Source organism: Pseudophryne corroboree, chromosome 7 (assembly GCF_028390025.1).
Source record: "Pseudophryne corroboree isolate aPseCor3 chromosome 7, aPseCor3.hap2, whole genome shotgun sequence".
Taxonomy (NCBI): domain Eukaryota; kingdom Metazoa; phylum Chordata; class Amphibia; order Anura; family Myobatrachidae; genus Pseudophryne; species Pseudophryne corroboree.
Genome location: NC_086450.1, coordinates 188,281,901 through 188,304,171, shown reverse-complemented (window position 1 = coordinate 188,304,171; position 22,271 = coordinate 188,281,901). Strand labels below are relative to the sequence as shown.

Genomic DNA, 22,271 nt, shown 5'->3' with positions numbered 1-22,271 from the left:
CCCCAACACAGGATATAGGCAAATCGGCTCATGTCCGCTCAGTCCGGTGCATCAGAAGATGCCACCATAGCACCTCATGCGCCGCTGGGACTCCGGAGCGATCACTTCCGGTCTGTGGAACGCACAAGTCGCACGACCGGAAGCGCGCGTGTGAAACGCAAACAGGAAGTGAAGTTCCGTTTTATCGGACATCACTGTCTCACAACAGACTTTGGTTATAATATACTCAACAAAAAATAATTAAAGTAATGGCGTGTAAGTGATATAGTGCATCTAACATGCACCCATAGGGTACTAGAGCCAGGCAATGCAGAGTAGAGGATTCCTATTATAAAATCACGTAACAGATCAACATCAACCAGACAACATGCATATTTGTCCAGATCCTCAAGGTACAGCAGAAATACAGACACTACTATCTTTCATTGATTGATTTTCAATGAAAGATAGTAGTGTCTGTATTTCTGCTGTACCTTGAGGATTCCACATTGCACTTCCAGTAATCTTTTATAATTGTGTGTTTTTTTATCAATAAACCTGTCTGTTTGCACCTTTATACCTGTTTTGTTCATACTAAGGTCATTAGCCCATGCATGGGCTACCCCATTTGTGTGGGGGGTTTATAATTACTAGTGATGAGCGGATTCGGTTTTACTCGGTTTTACTCGGTTCTCAAAACCGAATCTTTTATAATAGGAATCCTCTACTCTGCATTGCCTGGCTCTAGTACCCTATGGGTGCATGTTAGATGCACTATATCACTTACACGCCATTACTTTAATTATTTTTTGTTGAGTATATTATAACCAAAGTCTGTTGTGAGACAGTGATGTCCGATAAAACGGAACTTCACTTCCTGTTTGCGTTTCACACGCGCGCTTCCGGTCGTGCGACTTGTGCGTTCCACAGACCGGAAGTGATCGCTCCGGAGTCCCAGCGGCGCATGAGGTGCTATGGTGGCATCTTCTGATGCACCGGACTGAGCGGACATGAGCCGATTTGCCTATATCCTGTGTTGGGGGTGAGTTTGGTTTGTTGTGTTCATTTCCCCCATATGGCTAGGTATTTACATAGTTGAGAACACTTGTGTCGCTCTCTAATGACATCACAGTCGATTTTGGCGCTATTTTTAAGTGATTGGGGTATTTAGGGCCAGTCAGGCAGAACCAGTGTTGCTGCTGGATGCCTGGATTCATTGTTCACGATTGGTGAAAGTGGTGATCTTTATACAGTACCTCCTGAGGAAGGCCCCTGATTCGGGCCGAAAGCGCTTGAGGAATTGAGAAATTGATGATCATGTAAAGTATTATCTTCAATAAATGAACATTTGTTAAAATACAAAGAAGTCTGGTGAGTGCCCCCTCTGATTTGCTTTTTCTATATATATATATATATATATATATATATATATTTTACTGTGGCAGACGCAGAAAAAGGGGTGTGGCCAATCAGAAAGGGGGTGTCCTTAAGAGGCACTGGGTGAGAGGGAGGACACATGGTGGAGGAAGGGACTGAGAAGGACGGGGGCATTGGGTGAGAGGGGGATGCAGGGTGGGAGAAGGACATAATGGATAGAGGGACAGAGGAAGGGGGAGATGCTGGGTGGGAGAGGACGCAGAGTGGGAGGGAGACATACTGGGGATTGGGACGCTGGGTGGGAGAGGGACATACTGGGGACTGGGACACTGGGTGGGGGAGGATGCAGAGTGGAAGGGGGACAGACTAGGGATTGGGACACTGGGTGGGAGAGGATGCAGAGTGGGAGGGGGACATACTGGGGATTGGGACGCTGGGCGGGAGAGAACGCAGAGTGGGAGGGGAACATACTGGGGATTGGGACGCTGGGCGGGAGAGGACGCAGAGGGGGACATACTGGGGATTGGGACGCTGGGTGGGAGAGGACGCAGAGTGGGAGAGGGACATACTAGGGATTGGGATGCTGGGTGGGAGAGGGACATACTAGGGATTGGGATGCTGGGTGGGAGAGGGACATACTAGGCATTGGGATGCTGGGTGGGAGAGGGACATACTAGGCATTGGGATGCTGGGTGGGAGAGGGACATACTAGGCATTGGGATGCTGGGTGGGAGAGGGACATACTAGGCATTGGGATGCTGGGTGGGAGAGGGACATACTAGGGATTGGGATGCTGGGTGGGAGAGGGACATACTAGGGATTGGGACGCTGGGTGGGAGAGGATGCAGAGTGGGAGAGGGACATACTAGGGATTGGGACACTGGGTGGGAGAGGATGCAGAGTGGGAGAGGGACATACTAAGGATTGGGACACTGGGTGGGAGAGGATGCAGAGCGGAAGGGGGACATGCTGGGGAATGGGACACTGGGTGGGAGAGGATGCAGAGTGTAAGGGGGACATACTGGGGAATGGGACACTGGGTGGGAGAGGATGCAGAGTGGAAGGGGGACATACTGCGGATTGGGACACTGGGTGGGAGAGGATGCAGAGTGGGAGAGGGACAGACTGGGGACACTGGGTTGGAGAGAAACATACTGGAGACTGTCATTTAATTTTAATGCCTACCAGCTCCAGCGGCGGCAGGTACAGGAACCAAGCGCCCGGCGGTGCTCCTTCAGTGGCAGGGACGAGATCCAGGCGCATCTCCTGTGCGCGCCCGGCGGTGCTCCGGCGGTGGCAGGCAGGGATGAGAGCCAGGTACCCCGCTAGCTGCAGAGACGGGAGCTGGGCGCACCCTCCGTGGGCACCATGCACTCGACTCCCATTCTCCCTCCCAGAATACATCCACCCTCCCAGAATGGCCTGCCCTGCGGTGCCGGCATGCGTGATGAGGTCACCGGGAGTGACGTACTGCACCCGGCATCTATAGATTGCGGCAGTACAGACCCGGCGGCAGTGAAAATAGTCAGGCCAGGCGGGTGTACAGCTCTTTTTGGTGTCACCCCATTGAAGGGTGACACCTGGGTGCGGGCCGCACCCCCCGCATCCCCCTCATGACGCCACTGCATGAAACTATTAAGGACGTTGGTTCCTACTTCTGTCCCCTCAGTCCCACAAAGCAGGGAGACTGTTGCCAGCAGTTCTCCCTGAAAATAAAAAAAACTAACAAAAGTCTTTTCAGAGAAACTCAGTAGAGCTCCCCTGGAGTGCATCCAGTCTGCCTGGGCACATTTTCTAAACTGAGGTCTGGAGGAGGGGCATAGAGGGAGGAGCCAGTTCACACCCTTGAAATGTCTTAAAGTGCCCATGGCTCCTGCGGAACCGTCTATACCCCATGGTACTGAAGTGGACCCCAGCATCCTCTAGGACGTATGAGAAATAATGAATTCTAATTTGTGGACCTAAAACATGATAATTAGTACATTTGCCAACAATATGTTATATGTTGGGTAGGTGAGGTATGGTACATAGAATATGCATATGTATGTATAGTCTAATCATTAGCTAATACAGTATAATGCCGCACTGAGTAGTAAGGCAACGTATAGCACCTGTAGGAAGAATATTTGTTTATATGGGGGGAAAGCATATTTTTTAAAATACAAAGCTAATACAGTATATAAAGCTGTATAGAGAAGTGATGTACTTTAATGTTTATTATCTGTAGTATAAAGGTTAGTGTATGGTGTTAGGCGTATATTTCTTTATAGAAACTTAGTACAGCAGAACAGCACAGATATAACAAAAGAGAATAGAACATAGTAGAATAATCAAAAAACTCACCCTGAGTTTCTGTCTTTACAGTTCCAGAGCAGCCATGTTTCTGTCTCCTAAGTAACGGGACGCGGCAGTCCAAGAAATGTGTTACTTAGCAACCACGACAGGCGCAGAGGGTCAAACTCCTTTGAAGGCGAAGTATAAACAGTGTAGAGATGGTCATCGATGTCTGATGTTTCAGAACCATCGATGTTTTCTTTTGATGGTAGTGTATTAGCATTTAATAGTGCCCTTCCAATGTTTGTCACCATCGAATGGTAATCATTCGATGGTGGCTTGTTTTTTTCTAGTCCCTAACAGTTATGCCTCCCCTAGCTGCTGTGTTTGTAACAAGGAAACTTCCTAGGTTCATTGGAGGCTTTCTGACTCTCTCACTCTCTCAGCTTCAGTCATTAGCCTGCTCAGTCCCGTCACTCCCTCCCCTTTCTCTAGGCTGCTGCTAGGCAACAGGGCCCACTGCTAGCTCTGATTGGCTCTCACTGACTCAGTCAGCCAATCAGAGCACAGCCCTCACTCTGCAGCAGCAGTCACTCACACAGCAAAGGCTGCCACAGACACACCGAGCTGAGGAGGATTCAGAGGAGGAGATAATAGTGATTTCACTGTTTATACCAGCTCAGGCACACAATAATAATATGAGGTACACAATATGAAGCCACAGACACATACCTCCCAACATGACCCTCTCCAGGAGGGACACAATGCTCTGCTTCTGTACTTTTTTCTTAATTTGTGATTGCCGGCACCTGTTTTGAACAGGATAATGGATAAGAAAGGTGTTTCATCACAGGTGCTGGCAATCGACATACATTAAGAGAAAAGTCCAGGAGTAGAGCATTATGTCCCTCCTGGAGAGGGTCATGTTGGGAGGTATGCAGACAGTTGTGACTGTGACATAAGAAGCAGTATGGCAAAAATTCAAATAACTCCCCAACTAAATTTAAATAATTAATTTTAATAAATAAAAATTGCTATATAGTTAGCACATAATTAGAAAGCAATACACTAAAACAATATCACTCCATATTTCATTTCTCAGGGAGGTGGATCTTATATGTTTTTGTATACACCAATAAATGTTTTCATCTGTCCATGATATTTCAAAACATCTACCGTAGACCGTGATACAAACTCTCCACTGCGGGAGCATTACGTGTGGAGGACGAAACTTAAGGCCCATACACACTTGCCGATAAAATGAGCGACGTCGCTCATTTTCCCCCTCCCTGAGCGACGCCGCTTATTTTATCAGCAAGTGTGTATGCCGCCAGCGACGACCGATGCGCGGTCCCGCGGGTCAGCAACGATCGTCGCTATCGGCAGTGCATGCATGCAGGATCTGGACTATCGTCCAGGAGCTGCATGCACGGCTGGCGGAGGCGTGACGTCACTAAGCGATATGAGCGGTCATATCGCTCTGTGTACAGTCGGCCGCCGACCAGCCGGCCCGAGAAGGGAATCATTAGACAATGTCGCTCATAGAGCGACATCATCTAATGTGTACGGACCTTTACAGCGCTCAAAAGACGGGAGCTCAATTAGCTACAGGCACCTGTTGCATGCCGAGTCCCACAGCTGGAACTAAAGAGCCCTACTCACTTGGCGATGTGCTGCCGAGGTGCCCGACGGCCGATACGGCCGACGAGCGACCCGGCGGCGGGGGGGCAGTGACGGGGGGGCAGATACGGCCGACGAGCGACCCGGCGGCGGGGGGGCAGCACAGATATGGATAGCATACTTGACGACACAGAGGTAGAGCAATGGACTACTGTACCGTACTGCTATATATATACTGGTGGTCAGCAAAATTCTGCACTGTCCTCCTACTATATACTGCGCACAACTACAATGCAGCACAGATATGGATAGTATACTTGACGACACAGAGGTAGAGCAATGGACTACTGTACCGTACTGCTATATATATGCTGGTGGTCAGCAAAATTCTGCACTGTCCTCCTACTATATACTGCGCACAACTACAATGCAGCACAGATATGGATAGTATACTTGACGACACAGAGGTAGAGCAATGGACTACTGTACCATACTGCTATATATATACTGGTGGTCAGCAAAATTCTGCACTGTCCTCCTACTATATACTGCGCACAACTACAATGCAGCACAGATATGGATAGTATACTTGACGACACAGAGGTAGAGCAATGGACTACTGTACCGTACTGCTATATATATACTGGTGGTCAGCAAAATTCTGCACTGTCCTCCTACTATATAGTACTGCGCACAACCACAATGCAGCACAGATATGGATAGTATACTTGACGACACAGAGGTAGAGCAATGGGGGTTTAGTTAGTGAATTGGCCAATGCACGGAAACCTGCATACCGCTCGCCAAGGCACCCCACCTTCATGCAGGTCCTACACTATCACAAAGTCTCAAAAATTAAAACCTGGCAACTGTATAACACATAATATACTGCACACATGCCCACTAGGTTTAATGTGTATCTGCCATGCATCTTATGGCTTTTAAAGGTACACTAGTCGCCTGACACTGGCTGATAAATTACTAAGGAGCAGCTGACACAGGTTTAGAACAAGTGAGATTACACAGGGGTGCATGAAAAGGCCTGTGACCACAGTTAATAAGAGTTAACCAAAGATTAACCCCGTAATATACAAACAAATCTAGAAAACCACAGCACTCGCCACCCCAAAAGCGGGGTGCAATATCTGCACTCACCACTCATAGGGTGTGGTGCATGCAGCCCATGGCCACCAACCCAAATATATACAAACAGAAAGTTCAGCACTCACCATAGCAAGCTCACTTATCCTCACAACATCAATAAATAAATGATAGGGGTTTAGTTAGTGAATTGGCCAATGCACGGAAGCCTGCCTACCGCTCGCCAAGGCACCCCACCTTCATGCAGGTCCTACACTATCACAAAGTCTCAAAAATTAAAACCTGGCAACTGTATCACACATAATATACTGCACACATGCCCACTAGGTTTAATGTGTATCTGCCATGCATCTTATGGCTTTTAAAAGTACACTAGTCGCCTGACACTGGCTGATAAATTACTAAGGAGCAGCTGACACAGGTTTAGAACAAGTGAGATTACACAGGGGTGCATGAAAAGGCCTGTGACCACGGTTAATAAGAGTTGGCGAGCGGTATGCAGGCTTCCGTGCATTGGCCAATTCACTAACTAAACCCCCATCATTTATTTATTGATGTTGTGAGGATAAGTGAGGTTGCTATGGTGAGTGCTGAACTTTCTGTTTGTATATAGGGCAAGTGCTGTGGTTTTCTAGATTTCTTTACATATATATATATATATATATATATATATATTTAGGCACTACTGTATGGCATAATGGGGGTGATTTCGGGTTGTTAGCTGCTCACTAGCTGCTTTTAGCAGCATTGCACACGCTAAGCCGCCGCCCTGGGAGTGTATCTTAGCTTAGCAGAATTGCGAACGAAAGATTAGCAGAATTGCGAATAGAAATTACTGAGTAGCTCGACACTTATTCCTACACTGCGATCAGTTCAGTCAGTTTCGTTCCTTGTTTGACGTCACAAACACACCCAGCGTTCGGCCAGACACTCCCCCGTTTCTTCAGACACTCCCGCGTTTTTCCCAGAAACGCCAGCGTTTTTCTGCACACTCCCGTAAAATGTCCAGTTTCCGCCCAGAAACACCCACTTCCTGTCAATCACACTCCAATCACCAGAACGATGAAAAAGCTTTGTTATGCCGTGAGTAAAATACCTAACTTTTGTGTAAAATAACTAAGCGCATGCGCTCTGCGAACCTTGCACATGCGCAGTAAGTGACTAATCGCAGTATAGCGAAAATCAGCAACCAGCGAACAACTCGGAATGACCCCCAATGTGTATAAGGGGTACTGCTGTGTAGCATAACGTGAATAATGTACATTACTGTGCTGTGTAATGTGAGTAAGGCACACTACTGTGGTGTAATTTGAATTGGGGTACTATTGAGTGGACACGCCCCTTTTTTGGCACACGTGCCTTCCCTATTTCATATATGGGGGAGGGGGGCACCAGTCCTTTACTTTGCCAGGGACGCTTGGAGCCTTAAATACACCCCTGCCGACACCTGTGGTGAAACACCTTTCTTATCCATTAACCTGTTCAAAACAGGTGCCGGCAATCATAAGTTAAGAGAAAAGTCCAGGAGCAGAGCATTTTGTCCCTCCTGGAGAGGGTCATGTTGGGATGTATGTATATATAAATATAAATAGCATACTGTAATAATGATGGCACTTGGAGACAAATGGTGGGAAGAAACCCTGTGCAGGGTTTATTTAATTGTGTGACGTATCGAGGACCATATCCCCTTCCTCAAGACGGCCCCCTGCCCCGATCCCAATTCCCACCCTGCCAATGGAGCTGCAGGGTATTTTGCGCATGCGCTAGTCATATGAATAGTTTTCACCATCGAATACTTTTGGTGGTCCCTTTGCAATCTGTGTATGTCAGTGTGCCCTTAGTTCTTGTGGGGATCGGTACGAGATCCCGGCGGTCAGGATCCCGGTGGTCAGGAGACCGACGCCGGGAGCCCGACAGCCAGGATCCCAGCGGTGAGTGCAGCATGTCCCCTCGTGGGCTCACTGCGCTCGCCACGTTTCAGGCCCGGTGGTGACCTTTGGTCGCCACAGGTTTCCATTCCCCTCCAGGTGGTGGTGTGGACCACCACCCAAGAGGGGTAACCAGCCGGCGGTCAGGACTCCGACCGCCGGTATTTCAGCTGGTGTTGGGATTCTGGCATCGGTATCCTGACCGCCGGGATTCCGACAGGCGGTCAATTGACTGCCTCCCGTCCCTGTGCAATCTGTGTGTGTCAGTGTGCCCCTGGCCCTGTGCAATCTGTGTGTGTCAGTGTGCCCCTGTGCAATCTTATGTGTGTCTTTGTGCCCCTGGTCCCTGTGCAATCTGTGTGTGTCAGTGTGCCCCTGGTCCCTGTGCGATCTGTGTGTGTATAAGCAGCTCTAATATGGTGTAATGTGTATAAGCGGATCTACTGTTTCGTAACATGTATACACAATCCTACTGTGGTGTAACATATAAGGGCCTCTACTGTGGTGTAATGTGTATAAGTGGCTCTGCTGTGGTGTAACATGTATAAGCGGCTCTACTGTAGTGTAACATACTGTATATAAGAGGCTCTACTGGGGTGTACAAAGGGTTCTACTACCATGGCATAATGTGTAAAAGGAGCTCTACTGTGGTGTAACATGTATAAGGAGCTCCACTGTGTGGCATAACGTTTATAAGGGGCTCTACTGCAGTGGTGTTACAAGTGGTGTGTGGGGGATGGGGCCCGCACCCAGATGTAACCCCCCCAGGGGCTGAAATCAAAAATAGGATTTTGGTACCTACAGGTAAATCCTTTTCTTGTAGTCCGTAGAGGTTTGATATCCGTAGAGGATGCTGGGGTCCACATTAGTACCATGGGGTATAGACGGGTCCACCAGGAGCCATTGGCACTTTAAGAGTTTGAGAGTGTGGGCTGGCTCCTCCCTCTATGCCCCTCCTACCAGACTCAGTCTAGAAACTGTGCCCTAGGAGACGACATACTTCGAGAGAAGGACTTAACACAGATAGTGGTGAGATTCATACCAGCTCACACATACAAGGCATGTCAAGAAAACTAGTTTGAACTACTCAGCAACAGCTGAAACATTATTTACCAAGTAACAATGCAGTACTCAACTAAAACAAAGTTGTACTGAACCAAATAACAATAGCAGGAAAACAAAGCGCTGGGCGGGCGCCCAGCATCCTCTATGGACTACGAGAAATGGATTTACCGGTAGGTACCAAAATCCTATTTCTCTAACGTCCTAAGTGGATGCTGGGGACTCCGTAAGGACCATGGGGAATAGCGGCTCCGCAGAAGACTGGGCACATCTAAAGAAAGCTTTAGGACTAACTGGTGTGCACTGGCTCCTCCCCCTATGACCCTCCTCCAAGCCTCAGTTAGATTTCTGTGCCCGACGAGAAGGGTGCACACTAGGGGCTCTCCTGAGCTTCTTAGTGAAAGTTTTAGTTTAGGTTTGTTATTTTCAGTGAGACCTGCTGGCAACAGGCTCACTGCATCGAGGGACTAAGGGGAGAAGAAGCAAACTCACCTGCGTGCAGAGTGGATTGGGCTTCTTGGCTACTGGACATTAGCTCCAGAGGGACGATCACAGGTCCAGCCTGGATGGGTCCCGGAGCCGCGCCGCCGGCCCCCTTACAGAGCCAGAAGAGCGAAGAGGTCCGGGAGAATCGGCGGCAGAAGACGTTCCTGTCTTCAATAAGGTAGCGCACAGCACTGCAGCTGTGCGCCATTGCTCTCAGCACACTTCATACTCCGGTCACTGAGGGTGCAGGGCGCTGGGGGGGGGCGCCCTGAGACGCAATAAAACATTACAGAAATACCTTACATGTAAAAAAGGGAGAGATAAACTCTGCGCTTGAAACAATGTATCTAAAGGAAATGTGAAGTCTGACACAGAAGATTGACTCAGTACACTTGGAATATAATAAAAAGCAACTTTATATAATGTCTATTGAAGCAGAGAATGTAACATTTTGTAAAAATAAATATATGAAAATAAAAAATTGATTAGACAGTTTACTCACATGTACTGTCTAGATATAAACATACAACATACAATAAATTTGTTAAAATAACATTTTCAAATGGTGATAGTAAAAAATCACAAACACTGGCGTCCCAGTGTATTGATTGAGGTTAATGATTCCCGCAGTATTGATTAATAGTTCCACAGTCTCAGAAAAAATATCACTTTAAAGAGAATGCTGCAAACTGTATTTAGAGCTCCCGTGCTGGTTCCTGCATTAGTGTGCAAACAGGGTCCTTTTGAATGAATTAAGTACACGTGGAGGTGATTGTAGTATTTCCCAAACAGGTGTCAGTTGGCTTAAATGAGAGGCAGCGTTCATATAGTTAGAGCCGCCGTGAATAAAACTTCTGGGATCGGGTGTTAGGCCCCACAGCAAGGGTCACATGGAACTCACCCGACCAGTGTCTCTGAGGCCGTGCGGCAGTGAAGAATCCAACGTGCGGCAATGAACTGCGACCAAGGCTGTCGCGGATGAGCTGAGCTGCGGGCTGCGGGCTGCGGGCTGTGTCCACACAGCAAGTATCACCAAATGAAATGATGTAACAGAAAGTGGGCGTCAACGCGTTTCGTCTCCTAGCAACGGAGACTTCCTCAAGACACATATCTCCCCTCCTCCTAGTCACGAATATATACCCATCTAATAACTTTCATGTCGATCAGTTGTGGTTTAATTGATAATTAATACCATTCTCTATAGTTAATATCTAAAATAAACACACTAACGAAAAACATATGAAATAATATAAACTAATATAAATATACTGCAGTCTTTGTAAAATGTTCTAAATGTGTACTGAGTCAAACATATATAATATGATAAGATGCGGGCTTAATAATTTAATTGGGAACAATTTAGACATAATATCAAAATCGTCTGGGTTTATATTCTACTTAGTGTCCTTCCCGGATCTCCAAGTAGCAAACCCACACATCATGTCTGGCTATCTGTTATATATCAATATATGCCTAGTACACAAATTATGAATAAACCTACAACGGCCAGTTATTTTGTTTTGATAGACCAAACTAAAAATAAATATAATAAATTAATATAATACACACATATTCAACAGAAATAGTTTCTGGTACTAAAACCAATTAAAATTAAAAGGTATAATAATTTTAAGGTTCTCTCTGAATTACTCTCAGGACCATATATAAAAATAAATATGTCAATATTAAGAATAAACAAAGATAAATAAAATTTAAACAACCATAAAATTAATAGTAATATAAAATAAAAAATAAAAAATATAAACATAATGAAGGATAGAGTGGAAAATGGATCTAAATAAATGCAACTGTTTTAAACTACCTATACTGTAATTCTTCGGTGGAACAAACTAATCTAATAAAATTATCATGTGAATATGTATAATTTGATCCATTTATTTGGATTGAGCAAGGTAGATCTCTAAACTATTAGAGCTAGCAGATAGCCCATAGATTTAGTCTAAACATGAGTAATCTAGGGCTTCATTAAGACCATTTGGATAGAGAGAATCCAATTTAAAAATCCATGATGATTCCCCCAAACAGAGTTTACGAAATCTGTCACCTCCCCTTTTTGTGCTGGCAAATTGTTCTAGCCCAACGATAGAGAGGGATGATGGATCACCATTATGTGCTCTTGAAAAATGCCGGAACACGCTATGAGTTTGAAGTTTTTTAATGATGTTTAACCTGTGTTCTCTGAATCTAGTTTTAATTGATCTGGTTGTTCTTCCCACATATTGGAGAGAGCATGAGCATTGTAATAAGTATACGCAATATTCTGAGTCACAATTGATAAATTGTTTTATCTGAAAAGTGGTACCATTAATTTGGGAGGTTATACAAGATACTTTGTTCCTCATATGTTTACATGTTAGGCATACCTTTTTGTTACATCGGAAATTCCCTATCGGTTTCTTTGGTAGCCAAATAGGGTTTGTATCTAGAGCTATAGGTTTAAGGTAACTAGGAGCCAACATTTCTTTTAAATTGGTATTTCTTTTAAATATAATTAGTGGTTTATCTGATAAGCTTTGGTTTAAAACTGGATCTTGTTTAACTATCTCAAAATTACTTTGAATTATCTTTTTTATGCTCTTGGACTTATTATTAAATTTGGAAATGAATTTGACAGTGTCTACTGTAGAGAAACTGTTCAATTTACTTTTAGGTTCAATTTTTTCTTTATTAAGGTTCTGAGGCTTATCTGCTTTGGCGGTAATAACTTTCAAAAGTGAATTAGCATAAATCTGTGAATCCTCTAGGAGTTGAGGAGGATAACCTCTTTCTCCGAACTGTTTCAAAAGATCTTTAACTTGAGAGAGAAATGCTGTGTCCTCAGAGCAATTGCGTCTAAGTCTAATGATTTGATTTTTTGGAATATTTATTATCCAAGGTTTATAGTGACTGCTTGAATAATGAAGGTAATTACCTGTACCCACCGGTTTAATGTAATTGGTAGATATAATTTTGTCATTAGAAATAGAAAACGTGATATCAAGAAAGTGAGTAGTGGAAAAATCAAAATTGAAAGTGAATTGTAAATTATAAGAGTTATCATTCAAAAAATTTACAAAATTAAGTGCTTGTTGGTAACCCCCATTCCAAATAATAAATAAATCGTCTATGTAACGGCCATAGAGAACCAGGTTCTCTCTATATGGGCCGCTCCAGATGTACTCCTCTTCGAAGCGGCCCATATAGAGGTTGGCAAAACTAGGTGCAAACCTGGTCCCCATGGCCGTCCCAAGGCGTTGTAAATAATAAAGATTGTCAAACAAAAAATAATTGTGAGTTAAAATAAAAGAGATTGCTTCCAGTACAAAGTCACGTCGACCTGGTTTGATGCTAGGGTCACTGTCTAAATAGTGTTTGACCGCATTGATCCCTCCTTGATGGGGTATATTGGTGTAAAGGGATTGTACGTCTAGGGTTAAAAAACCTTGTATAACCTCCCAAATTAATGGTACCACTTTTCAGATAAAACAATTTATCAATTGTGACTCAGAATATTGCGTATACTTATTACAATGCTCATGCTCTCTCCAATATGTGGGAAGAACAACCAGATCAATTAAAACTAGATTCAGAGAACACAGGTTAAACATCATTAAAAAACTTCAAACTCATAGCGTGTCCCGGCATTTTTCAAGAGCACATAATGGTGATCCATCATCCCTCTCTATCGTTGGGCTAGAACAATTTGCCAGCACAAAAAGGGGAGGTGACAGATTTCGTAAACTCTGTTTGGGGGAATCATCATGGATTTTTAAATTGGATTCTCTCTATCCAAATGGTCTTAATGAAGCCCTAGATTACTCATGTTTAGACTAAATCTATGGGCTATCTGCTAGCTCTAATAGTTTAGAGATCTACCTTGCTCAATCCAAATAAATGGATCAAATTATACATATTCACATGACAATTTTATTAGATTAGTTTGTTCCACCGAAGAATTACAGTATAGGTAGTTTAAAACAGTTGCATTTATTTAGATCCATTTTCCACTCTATCCTTCATTATGTTTATATTTTTTATTTTATATTACTATTAATTTTATGGTTGTTTAAATTTTATTTATCTTTGTTTATTCTTAATATTGACATATTTATTTTTATATATGGTCCTGAGAGTAATTCAGAGAGAACCTTAAAATTATTATACCTTTTAATTTTAATTGGTTTTAGTACCAGAAACTATTTCTGTTGAATATGTGTGTATTATATTAATTTATTATATTTATTTTTAGTTTGGTCTATCAAAACAAAATAACTGGCCGTTGTAGGTTTATTCATAATTTGTGTACTAGGCATATATTGATATATAACAGATAGCCAGACATGATGTGTGGGTTTGCTACTTGGAGATCCGGGAAGGACACTAAGTAGAATATAAACCCAGACGATTTTGATATTATGTCTAAATTGTTCCCAATTAAATTATTAAGCCCGCATCTTATCATATTATATATGTTTGACTCAGTACACATTTAGAACATTTTACAAAGACTGCAGTATATTTATATTAGTTTATATTATTTCATATGTTTTTCGTTAGTGTGTTTATTTTAGATATTAACTATAGAGAATGGTATTAATTATCAATTAAACCACAACTGATCGACATGAAAGTTATTAGATGGGTATATATTCGTGACTAGGAGGAGGGGAGATATCTGTCTTGAGGAAGTCTCCGTTGCTAGGAGACGAAACGCGTTGACGCCCACTTTCTGTTACATCATTTCATTTGGTGATACTTGCTGTGTGGACACAGCCCGCAGCCCGCAGCTCAGCTCATCCGCGACAGCCTTGGTCGCAGTTCATTGCCGCACGTTGGATTCTTCACTGCCGCACGGCCTCAGAGACACTGGTCGGGTGAGTTCCATGTGACCCTTGCTGTGGGGCCTAACACCCGATCCCAGAAGTTTTATTCACGGCGGCTCTAACTATATGAACGCTGCCTCTCATTTAAGCCAACTGACACCTGTTTGGGAAATACTACAATCACCTCCACGTGTACTTAATTCATTCAAAAGGACCCTGTTTGCACACTAATGCAGGAACCAGCACGGGAGCTCTAAATACAGTTTGCAGCATTCTCTTTAAAGTGATATTTTTTCTGAGACTGTGGAACTATTAATCAATACTGCGGGAATCATTAACCTCAATCAATACACTGGGACGCCAGTGTTTGTGATTTTTTACTATCACCATTTGAAAATGTTATTTTAACAAATTTATTGTATGTTGTATGTTTATATCTAGACAGTACATGTGAGTAAACTGTCTAATCAATTTTTTATTTTCATATATTTATTTTTACAAAATGTTACATTCTCTGCTTCAATAGACATTATATAAAGTTGCTTTTTATTATATTCCAAGTGTACTGAGTCAATCTTCTGTGTCAGACTTCACATTTCCTTTAGATACATTGTTTCAAGCGCAGAGTTTATCTCTCCCTTTTTTACCAGTTTTCAATTGTTACAACTTGGCAAGTTGTTTATACTCAGCTGCAGAAACAATTAGTGTACAAGTAATTAAATTAGTATAGCGCCGGGTCATCACAATCGGTTACCGATTTGTGATTTTTTTCTTCTCTTCTTGAGAAATACCTTACATGGCAAAAAAATGCATCACATATAGCTCCTGGGCTATATGGATGCATTTAACCCCTGCCAGAATATACAAAAAACCGGGAGATAAGGCCGCCGAAAAGGGGGCGGAGCCTATCTCCTCAGCACACTGGCGCCATTTTCCCTCACAGCTCAGTTGGAGGGAAGCTCCCTGGTTCTTCCCTGCAGACAGAAAGGGTTAAAAAAAAAAGACAGGGGGGCACTAATTAGGCGCAGTATTAAAACATACAGCAGCTATAAGGGGAAAAACACTTATATAAGGTTATCCCTGTATATATATAGCGCTCTGGTGTGTGCTGGCATACTCTCCCTCTGTCTCCCCAAAGGGCTAGTGGGGTCCTGTCCTCTATCAGAGCATTCCCTGTGTGTGTGCTGTGTGTCGGTACGTTGGTGTCGACATGTATGAGGAGAAAAATGATGTGGAGACGGAGCAGAGTGTCTGTAACAGTGATGTCACCCCCTAGGGGGTCGACACCTGAGTGGATGTACTGTTGAAAATTACGTGACAGTGTCAGCTCTATATAAAGGTTGACATGAGACAGCCGGCTACTCAGCTTGTGCCTGTCCAGACGTCTCATAGGCCGTCAGGGGCTCTAAGCGGCCGTTACCTCAGATGGCAGATACAGACGCCGACACGGATACTGACTCCTGTGTCGACGGTGAAGAGACAACCGTGATTTCCAGTAGGGCCACACGTTACATGATTGAGACAATGGAAAATGTTTTTATACATTTCTGATAATACGAGTACCACCAAAAAAGGGGTATTATGTTCGGTGAGGGAAAAACTACTTGTAGTTTTCCTGAATCTGAGAAATAAAATGAGGTGTGTGATGATGCGTGGGTTTCCCCCCGATAACAATTAATAATTTCTTAAAAAGTATTGGCTGCATACCCTTTCCCGCCAGAGGTTAGGATGCGTTGGGAAACACCCCCTAGGGGGGATAAGGCGCTCACACGCTTGTAAGAACAAGGGCTCTACCCTCTCATGAGATGGCCGCCCTTAAGGATCCTGCTGATAGAAAGCAGGAGGGTATCCAAAAAAGGTATTTACACACATACTGGTGTTATACTGCGACCAGCTATCGCCTCAGCCTGGAGGTGCAGTGCTGGGTTGGCATGGTCGGATTCCCTGACTGGAAATATTGATATCCTAGATAAGGATAGTATATTATTGCCTATAGAGCATTTAAAAGATGCATTTCTATATATGCATGATACACAGCGGAATAATTGCCGACTGGCATCAAGTATAAGTGCGTTGTCCAAGTCTACCAGTAAAATGGGCAGGTGATGCGGATTCCAAACGGCATTTGGAAGTATTGCCTTTGAAAGGGGACATTTGGGGTCGGTCTTGTAGACCTGGTGGCCACGGCAACAGCTGGGAAATCCACGTTTGTACCCCAGGTCGCCTCTCAAAATAAGACGCCGTATTATCAGGCGCAGTCTTTTTGTTGGCAAGCGGACAAAAGGTTCCTCTTTTCTGCTCATGACAGAGGGAGAGGAAAAAGGCTGCAGAGATCAACCAGTTCCCAGGAACAGAAACCCTTTTCCGCCTCTGCCAAGCCCTCAGTATGACGCTAGGGCTTTACAAGCTCAGGCACGGTGGGGGCCCGTTCTCAATGAATTCAGTGCGCAGTGGGCTCACTCGCAAGTAGACCCCTGGATCCTTCAGGTAATATCTCAGGGGTACATATTGGAATTCGAGACGTCTCCCCCTCGCCGTTTCCAAAAGTCGGCTTTACCGACGTCTCCCTCTGACAGGGAGGCAGTTTTGGAAGCCATTCACAAGCTGTATTCCCAGCAGGTGATAATCAAGGTACCCCTCCTGCAACAGGGAACGGGGTATTATTCCACACTATTGTGGTACCGAAGCCAGACGGCTCGGTGAGACCGATTCTAAAATCTAAAATCTTTGAACACTTACATACAGAGGTTCAAATTCAAGATTGAGTCACTCAGAGCAGTGATTGCGAACCTGGAGGAAGGGGACTACATGATGTCTCGGGACATCAAGGATGCTTACCTTCATGTCAAAATTTACCCTTCTCACCAAGGGTACCTCAGGTTATGGTACAGAACTGTCACTATCAGTTCAGACGCTGCCGTAGGGATGGTCCACGGCACCCCGGGTCTTTACCAAGGTAATGGACGAAATGATATCCCTTCGAAGGAAGGAAATTTTAGTTATCCCTTACTTGGACGATTCCCTGATAAGGGTAAGATCCAGGGAACAGTTGGAGGTCGGTGTAGCACTATCTCAGGTAGTGTTGCGGCAGCACGATTGGGTTCTCAATATTCCAAAATCGCAGCTGGTTCCGACGACTTGTCTTCTGTTTCCTAGGGATGATCCTGGACACAGTCCAGAAAAAAGGTGTTTCTCCCGGAAGAGAAAGTCAGGGAGTTATCCGAGCTAATCAGGAACCTCCTAAAACCGAACCAAGTCTCAGTGCATCAATGCACAAGGGTTCTGGGAAAAAATGGTGGCTTCCTACGAAGCAATCCCATTCGTTAGATTCCACGCAAGAACTTTCCAGTGGAACCTACTGGACAAATGGTCCGGGTCGCATTTTCAGATGCATCAGCGGATAACCCTGTCACCAAGGACAAGGGTATCCATCCTGTGGTGGTTGCAGAGTGCTCATCTTCTAGAGGGCCGCAGATTCGGCATTCAGGACTGGGTCCTGGTGACCACGGATGCCAGCCTGCGAGGCTGGGGAGCAGTCACACAGGGAAGGAATATCCAGGGCTTAGGGTCAAGCCTGGATACATCACTTCACATAAATATCCTGAAGCTAAGGGCCATTTACAATGCTCTAAGCTTAGCGAGACCTCTGCTTCAAGGTCAGCCGGTGTTGATCCAGTCGGACAACATCATGGCAGTCACCCACGTAAACAGACAGGGTGGCACAAGAAGCAGGAGGGCAATGGCAGAAGCTGCAAGGATTCTCCGCTGGGCGGAAAATCATGTAATAGCACTGTCAACAGTATTCATTCCGGGAGTGGACAACTGGGAAGCAGACTTCCTCAGCACGACCTCCACCCGGGAGAGTGGGGACTTCACCCAGAAGTCGTCCACATGATTAAAAAACTCGACAGGTATTGCGCCAGGTCAAGAGACCCTCAGGCAATAGTTGTAGACGCTCTGGTAACACCGTGGGTGTACCAGTCAGTGTATGTGTTCCCTCCTCTGCCTCTCATACCCAAGGTACTGAGTGTCACGATCCGGGTATCTGGACGCCATTTCTTACCCATCAGATGCCTCCTAAGGCTGGCTCAGCGCTCCAGGACCGGATCCCATCTGTTATCCTAATGTTCACATTCCTGCATCCTCTCCTGTCTCTCTGAGACGCTGTCACAGTAACGCCTTATTACATCTGGCATGGCGTCTCCCGCGGCCTCCGCCGCCGTCCCTGAGCTTCTGCATGCAGAGTGTCAGAGTGGTGATTACGTCAGCCGCGGCCTCCGCTGTGTCCGCGTGGTTGGATGTGCACTTGTCAGCCTGGCGTCTCCTGTCTCCAGTGGCCGGCGCCGCCATTACTGTTTTCATTACCACATGGATTACAAACCAAACTTCCCTCCAAGTGTCTGCATGGGCGCAGCCATCTTGGATTCTGTCAGCTGATCATTTCCACCAATCTGTTCTCAGTATTGATAATCTGCATAATTGCCTAGCCAATCCCTTCCTTGCTGCAGGTATAAATACACTGTGCCTGAGCAAGGAAGGCGTCAGTGCTTTGGTTGTCAAACCTAGTTCCTGTTTGTCTCTCTCCTGTGATTGTCTTCCAGGTTCCAGCTCCTGTCTCAAGACTTCCACCATAGAGACCCGCACCAGCATTCCACCTGCGGTGTAGCCTGACTCTCCAATCCATTGTGGATTCATCTGTTTCCAGCTACAACATTTCCTGCTTCCAGCTCAGCTTCCAGCAGAGTACAGCTTCCCTTAAAGGGCCGGTGTCCTTTCTACACTTTACCACTCTCCACCGGTATTATTATTTCTCCGCTCTCAAGTTCTACATTTCAGTTCATATTTCATCGCTCCCAAGTTCATTTATTATTTAACTGGTTCCAGCCAGTATCCACTCCGTGCTAACAACAGTCTGGTTCCAGCCAGTAACCACAGCAGCTGTTTTACCTTCAGCAACCCAGCTTTTCCTGGAACACCAGCTGGCACAATCCTGGGTTATCTCCATTGCTACAGTCGGGCCTGGTAAGGACTTTCCATCTAGAAGATCATAAGAACTATCTCACACTACCAGTGCCCTGTGGCTCCTGCCATCCTGTAGTACCCAGGAACTGTATTTATTATTTGCTGACTTTTACGTTTTCTTTTACTGCTGCTGTGTTGCGGAGTTGTCATAATAAACATCATTGACTTTTATCTAAGTTGTCGTGGTCACGCCTTCGGGCAGTTATTATTCATGTTACTTACATGTCCAGGGGTCTGATACAACCTCCCAGGTTCCGGTACATCTCAGCCCCTACAACTGAGGCTGCCTCCCGTCAGCTCAGGCCCTCAGTTGTGACAGTAAGCACTGACCTAATGAATCCAGCCGGAGACCAGGATCAAGCGGCCAGGCCGATGCAAGAACTGGCAGCCCGACTAGAACATCAGGAGGCTGCACAGGGCCACATCATCCGCTGTCTCCAGGATCTCTCTACTCGGCTGGATGGGATTCAGACAACTCTCCGTGGATCAGGCGCATCTGGTGCGTCAACCACAGTGACTCCAGCTATAACCCCACCCACCTTACCCATTTCTGCTCCACGTCTTCATCTTCCAACGCCAGCAAAATTTGACGGATCTCCAAGATTCTGCAGGGGATTTCTCAACCAGTGTGAGATTCAGTTTGAGCTACAACCTGGCAATTTTCCCAGTGACCGTACAAAAATTGCCTACATCATCTCTCTTCTCAGTGGCTCCGCCCTTGACTGGGCATCACCGTTATGGGAGAGGTCCGACACCCTGCTATCTTCTTACACTGCATTCGTGTCAACATTCAGGCGCATCTTCGACGAGCCAGGCCGGGTAACCTCAGCTTCATCCGAGATTCTCCGTTTACGCCAGGGGTCACGTACTGTAGGACAATATCTGATACAGTTCCAGATCCTGGCATCCGAACTGGCATGGAACGACGAGGCCCTGTATGCTGCATTCTGGCATGGCTTATCTGAGCTTATTAAAGATGAGTTAGCTACCAGAGACTTACCTTCTAAGTTAGATGAGCTAATCTCACTCTGCACGAAAGTTGATTTACGTTTCAGAGAGAGAGCAACTGAGCGTGGAAGATCATCTGCTCCAAAATCTTCTGCTCCTCCTCCTCGTCAACTGTCACCATCTAAAGATGAGCCCATGCAAATTGGCCGTTCCCGTTTAACTCCTGCTGAGCGCCGAAGACGTCTCTCTGAGTCTCTTTGTCTTTACTGTGCAGCTCCGTCTCACACCATCAATGCCTGTCCCGAACGTCCGGGAAAACTCCAAACCCTAGCTCGCCCAGGAGAGGGCCGGCTAGGAGTAATGATCTCCTCTCCATCTCCTCATGATTGTAATCTCCCAGTCTCGCTTCAAGTTGCTCAACGTTATCGGAACGTCATTGCTCTCCTTGATTCCGGAGCAGCTGGGAACTTTATTACTGAAGCCTATGTTAAACGGTGGTCCCTACCCACCGAGAGACTTCCTTCCTCCTTTTCCTTAACTGCCGTGGATGGCAGTAACATTTTTGATACTGTTATTGCTCTAAGGACTCTACCAGTTCGTCTGAGAGTGGGAGTTCTTCATTCCGAACTTATTTCACTTTTAGTGATTCCAAGAGCCACACATCCTGTGGTCCTGGGCCTTCCATGGCTCCGTCTTCACAATCCTACAATTGATTGGACGACTACGCAAATCCTGGCATGGGGTTCCTCCTGTGCAGAGACATGTTTGTTTAAAGTATTGCCTGTCTGTTCTTCCTCCCCCAGGTCGTCTGATGTTCCACCTCCTCCATATCAAGATTTCACGGATGTGTTCAGTAAAGCTTCTGCTGATATCCTTCCTCCTCATAGAGAATGGGACTGCCCGATTGATCTCGTTCCAGGGAAGGTTCCACCTCGAGGCCGAACTTATCCGTTGTCTCTGCCTGAGACGCATTCTATGGAGGAATACATTAAAGAGAACCTAGCAAAGGGGTTCATTCGACCTTCTTCTTCCCCAGCCGGCGCAGGCTTCTTTTTTGTAAAAAAGAAAGATGGTGGTCTGCGGCCGTGCATCGACTACAGAGGTTTGAACGACATTACCATCAAGAACCGTTATCCTTTACCCCTGATTACTGAGCTCTTTGACAGAGTTAGCGGAGCTACCATCTTTACAAAGCTGGACTTGCGAGGTGCATACAATCTCATCCGGATCCGTGAGGGTGACGAGTGGAAGACCGCCTTTTACACCCGTGACGGACATTATGAGTACCTCGTCATGCCCTTCGGATTGAGCAATGCTCCAGCTGTCTTCCAGCATTTTGTCAATGAGATTTTCAGAGACATTCTATACCGTCATGTCGTGGTCTATCTAGACGATATCCTCATTTTTGCCAACGATTTAGAGGAACATCGTTTTTGGGTTAAAGAGGTTCTGTCCCGTCTCCGTGTCAATCATCTCTATTGCAAATTAGAAAAATGCGTCTTTGAAGTCAAGTCCATTCCGTTTCTAGGGTACATTGTGTCCGGTTCCGGACTAGAGATGGATCCTGAGAAACTACAAGCAATTCAGAATTGGCCGGTACCCTTAACCCTCAAAGGGGTCCAGAGGTTCTTAGGGTTCGCCAATTATTACC

The 22,271-nt window shown here is 45.4% G+C and overlaps 1 protein-coding gene across 2 annotated transcripts in view; it reads right to left on the bottom strand.

Moving 5' to 3' along the window:
* The window catches only part of CFAP65 (cilia and flagella associated protein 65), a 377,223-nt gene extending 373,113 nt beyond the window's left edge, over positions 1 to 4,110 (bottom strand). For both annotated transcript variants that reach the window (XM_063933883.1, XM_063933882.1), the window contains exon 1: positions 3,700 to 4,110. The gene's annotated coding sequence lies outside the window, so the exon portion shown is untranslated. The remainder of the gene's footprint in view (positions 1 to 3,699) is intronic.
* Between the last annotated feature and the right edge of the window lie 18,161 nt (positions 4,111 to 22,271).